The sequence below is a fragment of the Zootermopsis nevadensis genome, unplaced genomic scaffold (assembly GCF_977971745.1).
Source record: "Zootermopsis nevadensis isolate Lab colony 2312 unplaced genomic scaffold, Znev_1.0 Znev_ptg000019l, whole genome shotgun sequence".
NCBI classification, from domain to species: domain Eukaryota; kingdom Metazoa; phylum Arthropoda; class Insecta; order Blattodea; family Termopsidae; genus Zootermopsis; species Zootermopsis nevadensis.
In genome coordinates, this window is record NW_028259151.1 from 11,523,554 (window position 1) to 11,543,872 (window position 20,319).

Genomic DNA, 20,319 nt, shown 5'->3' on the forward strand with positions numbered 1-20,319 from the left:
GTTCTGGAAATAAATATGACATGCGCCCTGATGTGGAGAAAAGGTGTTTAGAGTATTACAGTAAGTGCAGTACTTGAAAGTTACTGTAACTAAAACATTTGACTTCCCTTACCAGTGAATCTGGCCTGCGTTGTCACTCGTTATAACTTGAAACTGTTGCTTGTGTTTTCCAGGTCGTGGAGACAGCATGTATTGCTCTGAAGTCAAGCACGACGGATCCGTTACCGTCGTCAGTGCTGGGAAATAATTTGCTGTTTCTTGGTGGCATCCCTGAATTTTAATGAAGATGAGAATACAGTGCAGCAGCTTTTCTCCTGTCCAAGGTATATAAGAGCAGTTGGAGGCAGAAGAATATTGTAAAACTAACCTCATTCTTGATATTAAAAAAGTGTACAAAATAAAAGATGTTTTTCCAGCCTGATGGTACTAACATGACATAACAGATTGTTAATCACTGGCTTTTCAACGCAGAATTGTAAGCGAGTCCCATGGCAGTCTATGAGGCACTGGTATAGATCTTTCTCTGAGCACCCAGAACTCATTATTTACTGGTACAGTGAGCCTGTTAGAGGCTGTATCACAATTAGTTTGTGTTTAGTATCCTGCCAGTACCAGGAGGCATCTGCACGTAATGTATTTCTTTCTCATATCATAAACCCAGATTTCCCATTTTCTCTGCCCCTTTTACATCAGTTGCTGATTTAGGAAGCAGCTACTGCATTGGCCACTGTTGTGACCAACATTTTGTACACTGAACATTAGGATGTGAGTGTAATTATCTGTACTCATTGTGATTCGCCGTTGCAGTTCTGATGATCCACATGTGGAGATCTCCGCAGTCCATGGGATTGCGTGCAGATTGCAGGACAAGCAAGCCAGAGCCACTCACCAGATGGCAGTCACAGGCAAGTTCATCCATTTGAGTAAATTGTTTAATGAACTTATTTTCTGAATTGCAATGCCATTATTGAAAGAAGAAGACCTTTTTTCCTGAAAAGTAGTAAATGGTTTTAATGAAATAAAGAACTTGTCTATTTCTTCTATTGAGACTACAAAGAAACAATGAAGAACGTGATTTTTCTTTGCCAGTTTAAGGAACCACATTTTGAGGCTGACCTCCACATTGTTCTATAATTGAGAATGCATGGAGTGTACCTCCATGCTCCCACTGCCTCATGGCATGGCGCTTAGTCACAAGGATAACTTCAGCTGATATAGCGAACCATTAAATGTTTGAAAACCATAATCGGTGTTGGTTTTCTGTAAGTCCAAGTGGTGTTAGAACCCAAAGACCACTGTGAGAACCTGAAATCTCTCTTAAAACCACATTTAGTATGTGAACTTGTTGAAAGCGTCTGCTTCATATCTGGAAAAGCCAGTAAGGCCTGTTGTGTATGTTGGTAGGAGTGTTTGTTGCTGCAGCCATGAAAGAGTTACGACGGTGTGTTCCTTGTTTGTCACTACACAATGGTGGCGATATCTCAGGTAGCTGGTGAGTTCAGTTTTATAAATTTAGATTGTTCAACATTGAAACAATTTATATTACTGATGGTGAAGTTTCCACCTTTGCTTCCAGAAGGTATGATAAAGTGGCATTACTGATGGTGATATGGAAAAAAAATGTAATTGCTACGGCTACCTCTTGCCCCTTGTCGGTTGAATTCACCTTAGTAGTAGAAGTGCTACAGATGTTGGCTGTGTTGTAGTGGCTTGCCATTTCTTAATCTTTCATTTAGGTCCTTTCTCCATGACATCAAAACAAGCGAACCTGAGGGGCATGGACCGACTGGTGTTTGTAGACTCCCTTGCTGTCATAATGGGGCACGAGGAGAGGGAGCCGTGTATCTTGGAGACAGCGATCAACATCCTCGGCTCCAAACAGACGGCAAGCGAACTGTTCGTTAAATATCCACTGAATCAGTGGCAACAGAAGTTGCGTGGGACTGACGTGATGTGTGTGAGTTGTAGAGTTTGTAGTTGCAGTATTATGACGTGTGGAATAATGGCCCACTTGGCGAATGTTTTAAATTTGCTGGGGGGGGAGGAAAGAAAGGCTCCAGTATGAATCTGTGAGTGAGGGAGTTCAGAATTTGTCAGGTCGCTGGTTGTGACACTGTCGTGACCCGTATTTAAAGTTATCTTGTGAATGGGTTTGTAATGAACTTGACAGAATTTGTCTTCTGAAAATGGAAGGTGCTTGTTCATTGGCTAAGGTAGGAGTGTTAACTGCTTGGTGAAGTAAAACTGTGTGCTCTTAGAAGAGTGTGATGTCTTGATTTCTTGAATGTGACTGTATTTTCTCTTTCTGGGAGTAGCAGATTACGAGAAACAGAATGATCCTTCAGATTCTACTGAGCACCATGCTGTTTGTCACGTGACCTGCGTACTGCCAGCCAGACAAGCATTGAAGTACGTGCGGCAACAGTTGGCGGACCGACTTGATGTCAGAAGATTAAACCTGCTGGGACAAAGAAGGAACATCGTATCCGCAAGAAACTGATATCAGTCTGAACGAGGCATTCGTTGTGTGAGTACATGAGCATTAGAATGTATTTGATGTGGTTGTCGTGTGAGAGAGATGAGTCTGTCCAATTTTATTAGGTACTTCAGATGTTGTGAACTTAAATGTGAGATTTGATATGTTGAAAGACCTATGTGCGGTGAGAGATTGGCATAATTGCAGTATCTGTGGTATGCTAGAGGCATTCATGATTCTCTAGTGAATATATTGTTCATAGGACATCAAAATTGGAGGTTAGGTATAGCTTGTAGACGAGGGTGGTGACTATTTGTGATAAGGTTTTGTTAATGAGTGGTTTTGTTACATGTGTGATGTGTGTAGTGCTGTGGAGCCTTTAATGTGATGTGTTTACTAATTAATAAGTGAGTAATTGCCAAGGTAAGGAATTTAGTTTTGTTGACGTGTGAGTATTGTGCACAGTGACCGGAGCTGCTGGGATATTTTCTGTGCTTTTGGTTAATTTTGAGCAAGGGGATCGGTTATGAAACCTTTAAATTAGGTGATGTGTTGAATGTGATTGCATTTTTTTTTCTGGTAATAGCTGCAGAGAAGAAGCTTGATTGATCCATGGGACTTTACTGAGGTTGAAGGATGCGTCACCTGACATGACTACTGCTTGCCAGGAAAAGAGTGGAGTATGTGCAGAAACACTATGGTGGCTCACTGATATGACGACAGGAAATCAATCGGCTGTTATCACGAAGGACCTCATGTCTGCGAGAGATTTATCTCTGTGTCAACTTGACATGCATTGTGTAAGTATACGAGAAATATGATTATCAGATGTGCTAATTCATGATTCACACAATCAAATTCTTTGGCAAGATAGCGAAATATTCCACCAACATGCTCTTCATTATTTAGTTTACTTAAGATTTTGTGTGTAAAATTCAATAGCACGTTGTTGCATGTCTTTTTGAAATTTTTTTAGAGAATGCCGTTGGTAATGAAACTGGTCTGTAAGTAGAAATACCTGTCAATTTAGGTAAAGATCTTGTTTATGTTTACAAGATGTTTTGATATCTGCATTGGAACAAGTTTCACAGTTTGAAGGACAGTATTAGGGTGTGGTGTGGAGTACTGGCAGACCTAATAATATAAGGTTGCTTCACTGTCTTAACCTAAAATAGACCCATGACAAAAAATGTCTTCTCAAAATGGAATGTGAATTTATTTGCTTTACATGAGGTGTAGGGGCCGTCAAAGACATGTATTTCTTTAATTATTTGATGTTAGTATTCTACCATACTGACTAAAAGACTAGAAAAGAAGAGTGATGGGAGACGACCAATTTGGATTCAGGAGAGGAAGAGGAACCAGAGATGCCATCGGAGTTATGAGAATAATTTCAGAGAGAGTTCTCGATGTCAAGGAAGAAGTATGTGCCTGCTTCATCGACAGGAAGAAGGCTTTCGATCGAGTAAAATGGAAGAAATTAATGAGGATCCTACAGAGAATTGGAATTGATTGGAGAGATAGAAGACTAATCGAAAACCTGTACATGCAGCAGAAAGTCAACGTGAGACTGGACTCAGGAGACACCAACAGCGTTGAGATAGGTAGAGGTGTAAGACAGGGATGCTGCGTATCACCACTTATTTTTAACCTGTACGGGGAATGGCTTGCCAAGGAAGCTGTGGAGACTTCAAAATTGGAGGAAGATGATAATGACTGTAAAGTATGCAGACGACTTGGTAGTATTGGCGAAGGAAGAGGAGGAATTACAGAACATGATGGACAAGTTAGTGGTAACAGGTAGAGAGTATGGAATGGAAATCAACATTGAAAAATCAAAGGTAATGAGGATGGCATCGAGAGCAGAACCATTGAACGTTGTAGTTGGAAACCAACGGCTGGAGAATGTGGAGAATTTCAAGTACTTGGGAAGCATAATCACGACGGACGCCCTATGCACCAAGGAAGTAAAAGCAAGGATAGCCATGGCCAAGGCAGTTTTCCGTCAAGAAGAGGATACTTCTCACTAACAAGTTGGGATTGGAGATGAAGAAGAAACTAGTGAAGTGTTACGTATGGAGCAGAGACCTGGACACTCAGGATGAAGGAACAGAAATACCTGGAGAGTTTTGAAATGTGGTGTTGGAGAAGAATAGAGAAGATCAGGTGGACGCATCGAGTTACCAACGAAGAAGTATTGAGGAGAGTCGACGAGCAAAGAAACATTCTGCAGGCGATTACACGAAGGAAAGCTAACTGGCTCGGACATTACGAGAAGGAATGGGTTACTGAGTGGCATCATCGAAGGTCAGGTTGAAGGAAAGCGAGGACTGGGAAGAAGACTGATACAGCTAACCGACGATCTGAAACAAGGAAAGAAGATGAAGTTCCAGGAATTAAAATGAGAAGCTGAGAATAGGGAAAACTGGAGAGTTCTTTTTGGGCAAAGCAATGGACCTGTTGTAAGACAGAACACTGAATAATAATAATAATAGTATTCTACCATGTTTTCCATTGGAGGTAGCTCTGCCTTCATTTTATGTGTTTGGCATTGGTATTTTAATTTGGTCAAGAAAGGGGCTTTCTAGGATAGGTAAGATAGCTGCCCTATCTCTCGGTGAGAGACTGAGGCCGAGTTTCTCTTTTTTGAGAGAGTGTTTTATTTATTTCTTGTGAGAGGTTGAGATATCGTTTGAGTCTTCGTTGTCGTGGTTTTGAACTTTGTAAATGTTTGCTCATGTTTGATTCTTTTGAAATTGATATTGTATTTATATCTCCTTATCATTGTTCATTTACATCCAGTTTACATAAAATGGGATTGCCGGTGGATGTAATGACACCAAGAACCTCCCCATTTTAACTTCAGAAAGGCCGATACTGTTAAAAGGTTTGTTTTCTTTCCATTTTATCGATGTCATTTCTGAGCATTGGCGATCGGTGGTTGGTATGTTTGACTTATATTCTGTGTTTGTGTTTCATGTACGCCAGTGCATCGGACACGTACCAGTGGACGCGGCGTGTTCTGGAGGGGACTCGAAGCGAAGGGCTCTTTGTGCGTGTGTTGCGGTATCGTTCATTAGCTTACTTTGAATGGCGTATGGTGCAGTACTTGGTGCAACGTGCAAAGGTAGTTGATTTTTTCGATCACGTAGAGTTATTATTGTCTCTAACGGAGTCCGACGAACGCAAAGGAATTTTGAAATTTCATTCTGATTTGAAATCAGACATTGACATGTGCCCTCTGTTGGCTGTTTAGAACGGTCAAAGATGTAGGCAGATTGCGTGTAGCCCCATTAAATGTAGAGTATGACACACTCTGAGTAGGTAAAGTATTTGAGTTTGGTTGACCACGAGGCTCACCACGGCAAGTGTCAGCCTCAAGGAGAGACTGAGGCAGAGTGACTTATTTTTTAATTTATTTTAAGAAGCAGAGATATGGATGGAAGGAAATTGGTTGCATTGTGCATTTCGCTCTGTTTACTTGCCCCCTGGACCACCACCATGAGGCACGTGGAAGATTGTGCTGTCAATTTTGTTTTTTGGCGAACACTTCTCAGACATTTCCTGCATAAGACATAGTTTACTACTACTCTACTATGACAAGGAGGTCGGAAGCGTAGGCATGTATCCATCAGCCTTTAGTCTTTTCTGCTTGCGAAGAGGCACACCTACTTTCTCACATGTCACGCCACCTCTACCGAAATGTTCACTAGCATATGTATGTTTTTATTGTGGATTCGTTTGAATCAGGCCACCCGAAAAGGGTCACGGTGTAGTTTGCGTATGCTGCGTCTTCGAGATTTTCAGCTCTTGGAGGATAGCTTGGATTTACTAGGAGTAGGAGCAGCTGCGTTGGAATCAGGCTAAAAGAAAATGGTGATACATCATGTTCTGTAGGTTATAGAAACAGCAAGGTACGTGCTCTGCGTGAATAGGTAGCAGGATGCTGGCTCACTTGCATGAATTGTTGAGGGTGCGCCGTGTCCGTAGTTGGCTACGATCTCAGGTACACACTTTCGTTCGGCTATCCCGCATCTGCAGGGCTTAAGAAGTCTGGGTTAGAGTGCGTCAGTAGCTGGCCATCAGGCTAGTGGTCGACATGTATAGTTTTGTTGGGCGATGCTTCGTCCATGCCAGGCGACTGGTTGACGTGAATATCTTGCTTAGCCTAGGCTGCGTCTGTAGCCGTGTGCCTTGTCAGTTGTATGGGTTTGTTTGGTAATGCTGCATGTGCAGTGCTGTACCAGTTAGGTTTATGTTTGCTTGCCTACTTTGTGTCTGAAATAGGCCACCACTGTAGAGGTTTGTTATTAATCCTAGGTTGCTGCGGTAGCAATAAATCTTTTCACGTGCTTAGTTTGGCCCAGCTGTGGCCGTAGAAGGCAACAAGACCACAGGCAAACATTGGTCAGTCTGGGTTGCGTACATAGATTCCTAGTGGCTGAATAAATCACAGGTTGGGTTGACAAGGCTCTGTCCGAAGAGATCGACTGTGTTGAAGGCCGCGTCCATAGCAGCTTACTGCCTTACTTGCATAGGTTTGTTGTGTCAGGCTTCGTCCAGAGGAGGATAATTTGTAACGTGGATATTACGATAGTACTAGGCAGTGTCCTTTGCTATGCTGCGTCCGTAGCTGGCTAATTGCTCACTATAATTGATATCTTAGGAAGTCTATCACAAGAATGATTGAAAGAAAGTGATTTAAGAAGAACTGGAGTGCACGGAAGCACAGAAAAGAATGTTTAAGAGCACATGAAATTTTGAAATATAATAAATTGTTTCAAATACAGAAAAATTGAATTAAATTAATTCTTAACGTTTAATTTAGATAGAAGAAAAATAAAGAAATTTATTTAACTTGTTCACTTTACTATGGTAATCTTTAAGCGTTAAAACATTTCTGGCAAACACTTATTAAAGTTGAAGTAGTACATTATGTTCATGAGATGGGAAGCCATAAATGCAACAGATGATGCTTACATACACATTAACAGATCACTCTTAAAGATATTGTGTGTCTATTAACTGACTAACAAAGTTCTAATTCTTCCTTCTACTGGTGATGGGTTCCTTATGTTGCTTATGCATGGCCGGCGCACTGTAGCAGTAACATTAAGTGATCTGTAAATGTGTTTGTATTGTCATTGCTTCTTGTTTGTGCGAGGAAGCAGACAGGCAACTTATTTAAGAAGATACAAGATGATTTATAGTACAATACAACTGATAAAGATACAGAAGGAAAGATGCAATTAAGTAAAACTGAATTTAAAATTGTAGTATCATACAGTTGATATGTAGTTATGATAAAGTGAGGTCTGATGACAACTCCCTAAAATGCTACATTCTTAGAGGCATAGGTTGGTGTGGCTAGGCTACGTCCACAGCAAGGTACTTTCTCGAGTGTATTGGGTGATTGGGCTATGCTGTGTCTAAAACAGGCTACCACCTGATTGGCATAGGTTGTTTACTTTAGTGTGCGTCCAAAGCGTGAATAGGTTCTTTAGCCGAGGCTGCATCAAGTACGTGGGAGTCGTATGTTGGTGAAGGCTGCATCTGAAGCAGGTTAAGGCTATCGGTAATTTTTGCGAGGCAAGCGAGCTACATCCTAGCGTGTTTAATTTTCTGATAGTTGGCTGCGTTCTAAGCAGGATACAGGCTCAATTGCATAGATTGGTTGGAGTAGGCTACGTCCGTCGCAGGTTACGTGCTCAGTTCCAGATATGTTTGGCCATACTTTTTGACGTGAAAACGTTCGAACATTCGAACTAGAATATAATAGTGACGAAAATTTAGAACTCTGATGTGCGTACCTTCAGAAATTCTTTAAACTTGAACTAGTGAATAATTTGGACAAACCAACCACGCAAGGGAAAACTTGTATAGATTTGACATTTGCAAGAGGTATTCAAATAATTTCAAAGCCATATGTATCCTACTTCTCATACCACTACCCTGTATTCAATAAATGTAAGTTGCAAATGAATTAAACGATTCAAAACAAAAATTTTGTTTAATTTCAATATACACGATTTTTTCTGCAGCGATCTGCTCTGTTATGGGCATAATTTAGTTTGGCTGTGCTCTATGCTCAGGAGGCTTCTTACACATACTTGACAGGTCACCACCATTCACCGACCTCACTACGAACATATGTTGGTTAGGCAAGGCTTTGCTCGAAGCAGAGTTATTTTCCGTAAACCGCGTACGAAACAGATTACTGGGAGATGGCTGCGTCCGAAACGGGATACTACTGCATACGCTTTATTTAGTTGGGCTAGGCTGCGTCCACAGTTGTCTTCATTCGTTCGTCTAATCCGCTTCAGGTTTGTTGGGCTAGGCTGTGTCCGTAACAGCATACGTCCTTAGTAACTTAGGTTTGTTGGGTTTGGTTGCGTCCAAAGCAGGGTACTTTCTCATGTGGATGAGTTGATTTGGCTTGTCTGTGTTCTTAGCTAGCTACCAGTTCAGTGGCATAGATATTGTTTGACTAGGGTGCATCGGGTGCATCTGTAGGTGGCTGTATATTTGTTGTGCTAAATAAAAGCCATATATCCATTTCGTTACTTTTATTTCATTCCCATATCGCAAAGAAAATATTACCCGCAAACGCAGACATATTCGTAATGCTATAAAGCGTTGCACTAGATGGTATACCAAGTTATTATTAAGGGTTCTGAAATCCTTGCTACTATTCTTAAATTTATTTTCAATTTTAGCTTCTCTCAGCAACAATTTCCCACTTTGTGGAAACAAGCAGCTATTGTTCCAGTTTTCAAAAAAGAAGACAAAACTATTTCTGTTATAAACTATAGACCTACTACCATAATTAATAATGTTTCCAAAATATTTGAAATTATTGTACATACCATGTTTCTTATAATTTTAATTCTAAATGAATCCCTTGTCAACATGGTTTTAGTAAATCCAAATCCACCACTTCTAATCTGGTTACGTTTTTGGATTTATTTTCCCCTATAGCTTGTTCCCAGTCTCAAGCTGATGCATTTTATGTTGATTTTATCATTTATTTACTTCCATCATTTTGTTTTCTATATTACTCCATATTTATTAATGTTTTCTTTAAATCATTGCTTTACAGACTAATAATGAACATCAGATGAACCACGCCATATAAAAAACAATACCTTCGTTCTAATATATAAGAGTAATTCTGATAAGAACATCTTCCATAAACTGCATAACATTGTAAAGGGTTGTAATTCGAGTTTTAAATTTACCAATCTAATTTATACCTGAAGACGGTTAAATATAACCGAAACATGTCGTAAGAGACGTTCCAATTTCTAAATCGATCATTCGATGCGGAACGTGAAATGATATTTTAAATATTTTATCATCTTATTATAAATTGTGATTTGACATTTATCAGTGTTGTTTCGCATGTCTTACGTTTGCACAAACTTGGTGACTATGAACTGTCTGCTGGTTATATGATTGATTTCTTAGTTACCTAACCAGCAGACATTCGCAAGTACGTTATTCTGGAGTTTTGTCATTTCCTTTTGATTTATTGTCTGGGGGTTTGGTGCCAAGCAAAACAGAAAACTACCGCGCGCCGTCTGACTTTGCCTCAGAACGGGACCTGCTGACTACGACGCACCGCCGGACATTGACTCGGAACTCGACCGACCAAGTAGCATGCACCGCACTCGCGCGCACACACAGAACCCACGGCAACGTAATTTATGTGATTTCTTATTATATTATGTTTTTACTCTTTTTTGATTCTACCCAAATTTCTTATTCTCTCAAAAATATATATCCATATTTATATACACATGCGTATATATATTCTTAATTTTATTCTTATGTAGTCGGTATCGCCGAGGGACTTGTGCTGTCAGGCAACGCGGAAAGTAGCACGCACCGAAGAAGTTAGCCAGTCAGATATCACGCACCGTGTGACTTTGACTCAGGCAGCCAACTACCGCACACCGCACACAAACGAGACACGGTAAGCTGCTGATGTTTATTTATATTTTAATTTGGAGTTCCCCCCCTTCTCTTATTGATTCATTCTTCGCACTGCGTCGTACATGGACGGTCGAGCTCTGCGGCTATGTCCCACGGTGCGTGGTAGTTAAGACAGTCGAGCAAAATCCGTCATAAATAAATCTGAATCTGCCTTCAATGTGTGGATAATGGCAACCCATATCAACATGAGTACCATCAGACATACATGAATGTACAAAAGAAATGTATTTAATCTCTATCTTATGTGTACATGGGATATACGGATGTCCGCACGTAGGAACGTTGAAACTTCGATATCAGCAGACGTGCGTGATTACACCAAACGCACTGATGGTAATGTTTGGCATGTATTGCCTTACGTCAGTGGTCCCCAACCTTTTTTTGCCCAAGGGCACATTTCAGAGTTTATGAGCGGGCGCCAACCAATTAACAAAGCCAAATTTTCTTTTCTCTGGACAAATAAGATATGGACACCAAATAATACACAAAACAACACGACGTTTATTGATACAAGAAACCACGCAATCAAAAATACGTACTTTTATAAGTACAATTATTATTACTCAAGTGGGAAGTTAGTGTGATGTTTGGCACTGCATTTCAGCGGCCAGTTTTTCAAATTTGGGAGAGTAGGATGATGTTGCTGCTCGCAATCGTCAAGATGGGCATTGGTACGTAGAGAACTGTGCTTTGATTTTATAATGTTCATGGTTGAACGGCCTTTATTATTCAGTATAACCTCTTTACGTATCAACGCGGGCACCGCGTTGGGGACCACTGTTGTACATTATTTCGCCCTCACATCTTCATCAGTTATCAGAGTGATTATTCTCTTGTAACATTGATGTCACTGTTAGGTCAAGGTCATGACACAGACACTACCACTTCCAAGACAAGGCAGGGCTTTCTTTTAGCAATGACGTGCGTGATTCAACCGAGACACTACCACTTTTAATACAAGGCAGAGGTTTGTTTTGGCAATTACGTACAAGATTCACACAAGACACTACCACTTCCAAGTCTTGAGAAGTTCTTGTCCCAAGTCTTGAGAAGTTCTTGTCCCAAGTCTTGACAAGTCACTCGTCCCAAGTCTTGAGAAGTTATTGTCCCAAGTCTTGTCTGCTTGTTTAGGGCTGTGCCTCACCTGTCTTAGCTGAATTCAAATTTTTTCGAAAATTCTTAGTTTTCTTCGCGTTTCGCGCCATTTGCAGTCGTTTTTAATTTTTTTAAAATTTCGAAAAATTTTGAAAATTTCAATTTTTTCGAAAAATTTAAAAAAATCGAAAAACGTAGCAAATCGTCCAAAAAGCGCACAAAACTAAGAATTTTTGAAAAATTTCAACTTTTAATTTTTTTCCGAATATTCCGAAAATTTTTGGTTTTGTGCGCATTTCAGAAGGTTTGCAGCGTTTTTTGATTTTTCGAAAAATTTGAAAATTTTTCCTTCTAAATTTGACCTGTCCCATCCTTATCAGGACTAGACTCCCAAGTCTTGAGAAGTCACTTGTCCCAAGTCTTGAGAAGTCCTTGTCCCAAGTCTTGAGAAGTTCTTGTCCCAAGTCTTGAGAAGTCACTTGTCCCAAGTCTTGAGAAGTCACTTGTCCCAAGTCTTGAGAAGTTCTTGTCCCAAGTCTTGAGAAGTTCTTGTCCCAAGTCTTGAGAAGTCACTTGTCCCAAGTCTTGAGAAGTCACTCGTCCCAAGTCTTGAGAAGTTCTTGTCCCAAGTCTTGAGAAGTTCTTGTCCCAAGTCTTGAGAAGTTCTTGTCCCAAGTCTTGAGAAGTTCTTGTCCCAAGTCTTGAGAAGTTCTTGTCCCAAGTCTTGACAAGTCACTCGTCCCAAGTCTTGAGAAGTTATTGTCCCAAGTCTTGTCTGCTTGTTTAGGGCTGTGCCTCACCTGTCTTAGCTGAATTCAAATTTTTTCGAAAATTCTTAGTTTTCTTCGCGTTTCGCGCCATTTGCAGTCGTTTTTAATTTTTTTAAAATTTCGAAAATTTTTGAAAATTCTCAAAGGGGTACCCCTTTGAGAAATTTCAATTTTTTCGAAAAATTTCGAAAAATCGAAAAACGTGGCAAATCGTCCAAAAAGCGCACAAAACTAAGAATTTTTGAAAAATTTCAACTTTTAATTTTTTTCCGAATATTCCGAAAATTTTTGGTTTTGTGTGCATTTCAGAAGGTTTGCAGCGTTTTTTGATTTTTCGAAAAATTTGAAAATTTTTCCTTCTAAATTTGACCTGTCCCATCCTTATCAGGACTAGACTCCCAAGTCTTGAGAAGTCACTTGTCCCAAGTCTTGAGAAGTCCTTGTCCCAAGTCTTGAGAAGTTCTTGTCCCAAGTCTTGAGAAGTCACTTGTCCCAAGTCTTGAGAAGTCACTTGTCCCAAGTCTTGAGAAGTTCTTGTCCCAAGTCTTGAGAAGTTCTTGTCCCAAGTCTTGAGAAGTCACTTGTCCCAAGTCTTGAGAAGTTCTTGTCCCAAGTCTTGAGAAGTGCTTGTCCCAAGTCTTGACAAGTCACTCGTCCCAAGTCTTGAGAAGTTATTGTCCCAAGTCTTGTCTGCTTGTTTAGGGCTGTGCCTCACCTGTCTTAGCTGAATTCAAATTTTTTCGAAAATTCTTAGTTTTCTTCGCGTTTCGCGCCATTTGCAGTCGTTTGTAATTTTTTTAAAATTTCGAAAATTTTTGAAAATTCTCAAAGGGGTACCCCTTTGAGAAATTTCAATTTTTTCGAAAAATTTCGAAAAATCGAAAAACGTGGCAAATCGTCCAAAAAGCGCACAAAACTAAGAATTTTTGAAAAATTTCAACTTTTAATTTTTTTCCGAATATTCCGAAAATTTTTGGTTTTGTGCGCATTTCAGAAGGTTTGCAGCGTTTTTTGATTTTTCGAAAAATTTGAAAATTTTTCCTTCTAAATTTGACCTGTCCCATCCTTATCAGGACTAGACTCCCAAGTCTTGAGAAGTCACTTGTCCCAAGTCTTGAGAAGTCCTTGTCCCAAGTCTTGAGAAGTTCTTGTCCCAAGTCTTGAGAAGTCACTTGTCCCAAGTCTTGAGAAGTCACTTGTCCCAAGTCTTGAGAAGTTCTTGTCCCAAGTCTTGAGAAGTTCTTGTCCCAAGTCTTGAGAAGTCACTTGTCCCAAGTCTTGAGAAGTCACTTGTCCCAAGTCTTGAGAAGTTCTTGTCCCAAGTCTTGAGAAGTCACTTGTCCCAAGTCTTGAGAAGTCACTCGTCCCAAGTCTTGAGAAGTTCTTGTCCCAAGTCTTGAGAAGTTCTTGTCCCAAGTCTTGAGAAGTTCTTGTCCCAAGTATTGAGAAGTGCTTGTCCCAAGTCTTGACAAGTCACTCGTCCCAAGTCTTGAGAAGTTATTGTCCCAAGTCTTGTCTGCTTGTTTAGGGCTGTGCCTCACCTGTCTTAGCTGAATTCAAATTTTTTCGAAAATTCTTAGTTTTCTTCGCGTTTCGCGCCATTTGCAGTCGTTTTTAATTTTTTTAAAATTTCGAAAATTTTTGAAAATTCTCAAAGGGGTACCCCTTTGAGAAATTTCAATTTTTTCGAAAAATTTCGAAAAATCGAAAAACGTGGCAAATCGTCCAAAAAGCGCACAAAACTAAGAATTTTTGAAAAATTTCAACTTTTAATTTTTTTCCGAATATTCCGAAAATTTTTGGTTTTGTGCGCATTTCAGAAGGTTTGCAGCGTTTTTTGATTTTTCGAAAAATTTGAAAATTTTTCCTTCTAAATTTGACCTGTCCCATCCTTATCAGGACTAGACTCCCAAGTCTTGAGAAGTCACTTGTCCCAAGTCTTGAGAAGTCCTTGTCCCAAGTCTTGAGAAGTTCTTGTCCCAAGTCTTGAGAAGTCACTTGTCCCAAGTCTTGAGAAGTCACTCGTTCCAAGTTTTGAGAAGTCACTCGTCCCAAGTCTTGAGAAGTTCTTGTCCCAAGTCTTGAGAAGTCACTTGTCCCAAGTCTTGAGAAGTTCTTGTCCCAAGTCTTGAGAAGTCACTTGTCCTAAGTCTTGAGAAGTCACTCGTCCCAAGTCTTGAGAAGTTCTTGTCCCAAGTCTTGAGAAGTTCTTGTCCCAAGTCTTGAGAAGTTCTTGTCCCAAGTCTTGAGAAGTCACTTGTCCTAAGTCTTGACAAGTCCCAAGTCTTGAGAAGTTATTGTCCCAAGTCTTGTCTGCTTGTTTAGGGCTGTGCCTCACCTGTCTTAGCTGAATTCAAATTTTTTCGAAAATTCTTAGTTTTCTTCGCGTTTCGCGCCATTTGCAGTCGTTTTTAATTTTTTTAAAATTTCGAAAAATTTTGAAAATTCTCAAAGGGGTACCCCTTTGAGAAATTTCAATTTTTTCGAAAAATTTCAAAAAATCGAAAAACGTAGCAAATCGTCCAAAAAGCGCACAAAACTAAGAATTTTTGAAAAATTTCAACTTTTAATTTTTTTCCGAATATTCCGAAAATTTTTGGTTTTGTGCGCATTTCAGAAGGTTTGCAGCGTTTTTTGATTTTTCGAAAAATTTGAAAATTTTTCCTTCTAAATTTGACCTGTCCCATCCTTATCAGGACTAGACTCCCAAGTCTTGAGAAATCACTTTTTCCCAAGTCTTGAGAAGTCCTTGTCCCAAGTCTTGAGAAGTTCTTGTCCCAAGTCTTGAGAAGTCACTTGTCCCAAGTCTTGAGAAGTCACTTGTCCCAAGTCTTGAGAAGTCACTCGCTCCAAGTTTTGAGAAGTCACTCGTCCCAAGTCTTGAGAAGTTCTTGTCCCAAGTCTTGAGAAGTCACTTGTCCCAAGTCTTGAGAAGTTCTTGTCCCAAGTCTTGAGAAGTCACTTGTCCTAAGTCTTGAGAAGTCACTCGTCCCAAGTCTTGAGAAGTTCTTGTCCCAAGTCTTGAGAAGTTCTTGTCCCAAGTCTTGAGAAGTTCTTGTCCCAAGTCTTGAGAAGTCACTTGTCCTAAGTCTTGACAAGTCCCAAGTCTTGAGAAGTTATTGTCCCAAGTCTTGTCTGCTTGTTTAGGGCTGTGCCTCACCTGTCTTAGCTGAATTCAAATTTTTTCGAAAATTCTTAGTTTTCTTCGCGTTTCGCGCCATTTGCAGTCGTTTTTAATTTTTTTAAAATTTCTAAAAATTTTGAAATTTCTCAAAGGGGTACCCCTTTGAGAAATTTCAATTTTTTCGAAAAATTTCAAAAAATCGAAAAACGTAGCAAATCGTCCAAAAAGCGCACAAAACTAAGAATTTTTTAAAAATTTCAACTTTTAATTTTTTTCCGAATATTCCGAAAATTTTTGGTTTTGTGCGCATTTCAGAAGGTTTGCAGCGTTTTTTGATTTTTCGAAAAATTTGAAAATTTTTCCTTCTAAATTTGACCTGTCCCATCCTTATCAGGACTAGACTCCCAAGTCTTGAGAAATCACTTTTTCCCAAGTCTTGAGAAGTCCTTGTCCCAAGTCTTGAGAAGTTCTTGTCCCAAGTCTTGAGAAGTCACTTGTCCCAAGTCTTGAGAAGTCACTTGTCCCAAGTCTTGAGAAGTTCTTGTCCCAAGTCTTGAGAAGTCACTCGTCGCAAGTCTTGAGAAGTTCTTGTCCCAAGTCTTGAGAAGTTCTTGTCACAAGTCTTGAGAAGTTCTTGTCCCAAGTCTTGAGAAGTCACTTGTCCCAAGTCTTGAGAAGTTCTTGTCCCAAGTCTTGAGAAGTTACTCGTCCCAAGTTTTGAGAAGTTCTTGTCACAAGTCTTGAGAAGTTCTTGTCCCAAGTCTTGAGAAGTTCTTGTCCCAAGTCTTGACAAGTCACTCGTCCCAAGTCTTGAGAAGTTATTGTCCCAAGTCTTGTCTGCTTGTTTAGGGCTGTGCCTCACCTGTCTTAGCTGAATTCAAATTTTTTCGAAAATTCTTAGTTTTCTTCGCGTTTCGCGCCATTTGCAGTCGTTTTTAATTTTTTTAAAATTTCGAAAATTTTTGAAAATTCTCAAAGGGGTACCCCTTTGAGAAATTTCAATTTTTTCGAAAAATTTCGAAAAATCGAAAAACGTGGCAAATCGTCCAAAAAGCGCACAAAACTAAGAATTTTTGAAAAATTTCAACTTTTAATTTTTTTCCGAATATTCCGAAAATTTTTGGTTTTGTGCGCATTTCAGAAGGTTTGCAGCGTTTTTTGATTTTTCGAAAAATTTGAAAATTTTTCCTTCTAAATTTGACCTGTCCCATCCTTATCAGGACTAGACTCCCAAGTCTTGAGAAGTCACTTGTCCCAAGTCTTGAGAAGTCCTTGTCCCAAGTCTTGAGAAGTTCTTGTCCCAAGTCTTGAGAAGTCACTTGTCCCAAGTCTTGAGAAGTCACTCGTTCCAAGTTTTGAGAAGTCACTCGTCCCAAGTCTTGAGAAGTTCTTGTCCCAAGTCTTGAGAAGTCACTTGTCCCAAGTCTTGAGAAGTTCTTGTCCCAAGTCTTGAGAAGTCACTTGTCCCAAGTCTTGAGAAGTCACTCGTCCCAAGTCTTGAGAAGTTCTTGTCCCAAGTCTTGAGAAGTTCTTGTCCCAAGTCTTGAGAAGTTCTTGTCCCAAGTCTTGAGAAGTCACTTGTCCTAAGTCTTGACAAGTCCCAAGTCTTGAGAAGTTATTGTCCCAAGTCTTGTCTGCTTGTTTAGGGCTGTGCCTCACCTGTCTTAGCTGAATTCAAATTTTTTCGAAAATTCTTAGTTTTCTTCGCGTTTCGCGCCATTTGCAGTCGTTTTTAATTTTTTTAAAATTTCGAAAATTTTTGAAAATTCTCAAAGGGGTACCCCTTTGAGAAATTTCAATTTTTTCGAAAAATTTCGAAAAATCGAAAAACGTGGCAAATCGTCCAAAAAGCGCACAAAACTAAGAATTTTTGAAAAATTTCAACTTTTAATTTTTTTCCGAATATTCCGAAAATTTTTGGTTTTGTGCGCATTTCAGAAGGTTTGCAGCGTTTTTTGATTTTTCGAAAAATTTGAAAATTTTTCCTTCTAAATTTGACCTGTCCCATCCTTATCAGGACTAGACTCCCAAGTCTTGAGAAGTCACTTGTCCCAAGTCTTGAGAAGTCCTTGTCCCAAGTCTTGAGAAGTTCTTGTCCCAAGTCTTGAGAAGTCACTTGTCCCAAGTCTTGAGAAGTCACTCGTTTCAAGTTTTGAGAAGTCACTCGTCCCAAGTCTTGAGAAGTTCTTGTCCCAAGTCTTGAGAAGTCACTTGTCCCAAGTCTTGAGAAGTTCTTGTCCCAAGTCTTGAGAAGTCACTTGTCCTAAGTCTTGAGAAGTCACTCGTCCCAAGTCTTGAGAAGTTCTTGTCCCAAGTCTTGAGAAGTTCTTGTCCCAAGTCTTGAGAAGTTCTTGTCCCAAGTCTTGAGAAGTCACTTGTCCTAAGTCTTGACAAGTCCCAAGTCTTGAGAAGTTATTGTCCCAAGTCTTGTCTGCTTGTTTAGGGCTGTGCCTCACCTGTCTTAGCTGAATTCAAATTTTTTCGAAAATTCTTAGTTTTCTTCGCGTTTCGCGCCATTTGCAGTCGTTTTTAATTTTTTTAAAATTTCGAAAAATTTTGAAAATTCTCAAAGGGGTACCCCTTTGAGAAATTTCAATTTTTTCGAAAAATTTCAAAAAATCGAAAAACGTAGCAAATCGTCCAAAAAGCGCACAAAACTAAGAATTTTTGAAAAATTTCAACTTTTAATTTTTTTCCGAATATTCCGAAAATTTTTGGTTTTGTGCGCATTTCAGAAGGTTTGCAGCGTTTTTTGATTTTTCGAAAAATTTGACAATTTTTCCTTCTAAATTTGACCTGTCCCATCCTTATCAGGACTAGACTCCCAAGTCTTGAGAAATCACTTTTTCCCAAGTCTTGAGAAGTCCTTGTCCCAAGTCTTGAGAAGTTCTTGTCCCAAGTCTTGAGAAGTCACTTGTCCCAAGTCTTGAGAAGTCACTTGTCCCAAGTCTTGAGAAGTTCTTGTCCCAAGTCTTGAGAAGTCACTCGTCGCAAGTCTTGAGAAGTTCTTGTCCCAAGTCTTGAGAAGTTCTTGTCACAAGTCTTGAGAAGTTCTTGTCCCAAGTCTTGAGAAGTCACTTGTCCCAAGTCTTGAGAAGTTCTTGTCCCAAGTCTTGAGAAGTTACTCGTCCCAAGTTTTGAGAAGTTCTTGTCACAAGTCTTGAGAAGTTCTTGTCCCAAGTCTTGAGAAGTTCTTGTCCCAAGTCTTGACAAGTCACTCGTCCCAAGTCTTGAGAAGTTATTGTCCCAAGTCTTGTCTGCTTGTTTAGGGCTGTGCCTCACCTGTCTTAGCTGAATTCAAATTTTTTCGAAAATTCTTAGTTTTCTTCGCGTTTCGCGCCATTTGCAGTCGTTTTTAATTTTTTTAAAATTTCGAAAAATTTTGAAAATTCTCAAAGGGGTACCCCTTTGAGAAATTTCAATTTTTTCGAAAAATTTCAAAAAATCGAAAAACGTAGCAAATCGTCCAAAAAGCGCACAAAACTAAGAATTTTTGAAAAATTTCAACTTTTAATTTTTTTCCGAATATTCCGAAAATTTTTGGTTTTGTGCGCATTTCAGAAGGTTTGCAGCGTTTTTTGATTTTTCGAAAAATTTGAAAATTTTTCCTTCTAAATTTGACCTGTCCCATCCTTATCAGGACTAGACTCCCAAGTCTTGAGAAATCACTTTTTCCCAAGTCTTGAGAAGTCCTTGTCCCAAGTCTTGAGAAGTTCTTGTCCCAAGTCTTGAGAAGTCACTTGTCCCAAGTCTTGAGAAGTCACTTGTCCCAAGTCTTGAGAAGTTCTTGTCCCAAGTCTTGAGAAGTCACTCGTCGCAAGTCTTGAGAAGTTCTTGTCCCAAGTCTTGAGAAGTTCTTGTCACAAGTCTTGAGAAGTTCTTGTCCCAAGTCTTGAGAAGTCACTTGTCCCAAGTCTTGAGAAGTTCTTGTCCCAAGTCTTGAGAAGTTACTCGTCCCAAGTTTTGAGAAGTTCTTGTCACAAGTCTTGAGAAGTTCTTGTCCCAAGTCTTGAGAAGTTCTTGTCCCAAGTCTTGACAAGTCACTCGTCCCAAGTCTTGAGAAGTTATTGTCCCAAGTCTTGTCTGCTTGTTTAGGGCTGTGCCTCACCTGTCTTAGCTGAATTCAAATTTTTTCGAAAATTCTTAGTTTTCTTCGCGTTTCGCGCCATTTGCAGTCGTTTTTAATTTTTTTTAAAATTTCGAAAATTTTTGAAAATTCTCAAAGGGGTACCCCTTTGAGAAATTTCAATTTTTTCGAAAAATTTCGAAAAATCGAAAAACGTGGCAAATCGTCCAAAAAGCGCACAAAACTAAGAATTTTTGAAAAATTTCAACTTTTAATTTTTTTCCGAATATTCCGAAAATTTTTGGTTTTGTGCGCATTTCAGAAGGTTTGCAGCGTTTTTTGATTTTTCGAAAAATTTGAAAATTTTTCCTTCTAAATTTGACCTGTCCCATCCTTATCAGGACTAGTCTCCCAAGTCTTGAGAAGTCACTTGTCCCAAGTCTTGAGAAGTCCTTGTCCCAAGTCTTGAGAAGTTCTTGTCCCAAGTCTTGAGAAGTCACTTGTCCCAGGTCTTGAGAAGTCACTCGTTCCAAGTTTTGAGAAGTCACTCGTCCCAAGTCTTGAGAAGTTCTTGTCCCAATTCTTGAGAAGTCACTTGTCCCAAGTCTTGAGAAGTTCTTGTCCCAAGTCTTGAGAAGTCACTTGTCCTAAGTCTTGAGAAGTCACTCGTCCCAAGTCTTGAGAAGTTCTTGTCCCAAGTCTTGAGAAGTTCTTGTCCCAAGTCTTGAGAAGTTATTGTCCCAAGTCTTGTCTGCTTGTTTAGGGCTGTGCCTCACCTGTCTTAGCTGAATTC

The 20,319-nt window shown here is 39.6% G+C and overlaps 1 pseudogene across 1 annotated transcript in view; it reads left to right on the forward strand.

Moving 5' to 3' along the window:
- Window positions 1-9,031, forward strand: part of LOC147873398 (peroxisomal multifunctional enzyme type 2-like) — a 40,491-nt pseudogene extending 31,460 nt beyond the window's left edge. Inside the window, exons 19-24 of the transcript XR_015535876.1 lie at window positions 174-323; window positions 808-905; window positions 1,737-1,957; window positions 2,319-2,527; window positions 3,063-3,276; window positions 5,465-9,031. The product of XR_015535876.1 is annotated as a peroxisomal multifunctional enzyme type 2-like (transcript). The remainder of the gene's footprint in view (window positions 1-173; window positions 324-807; window positions 906-1,736; window positions 1,958-2,318; window positions 2,528-3,062; window positions 3,277-5,464) is intronic.
- The last annotated feature ends 11,288 nt before the right edge of the window (window positions 9,032-20,319 follow it).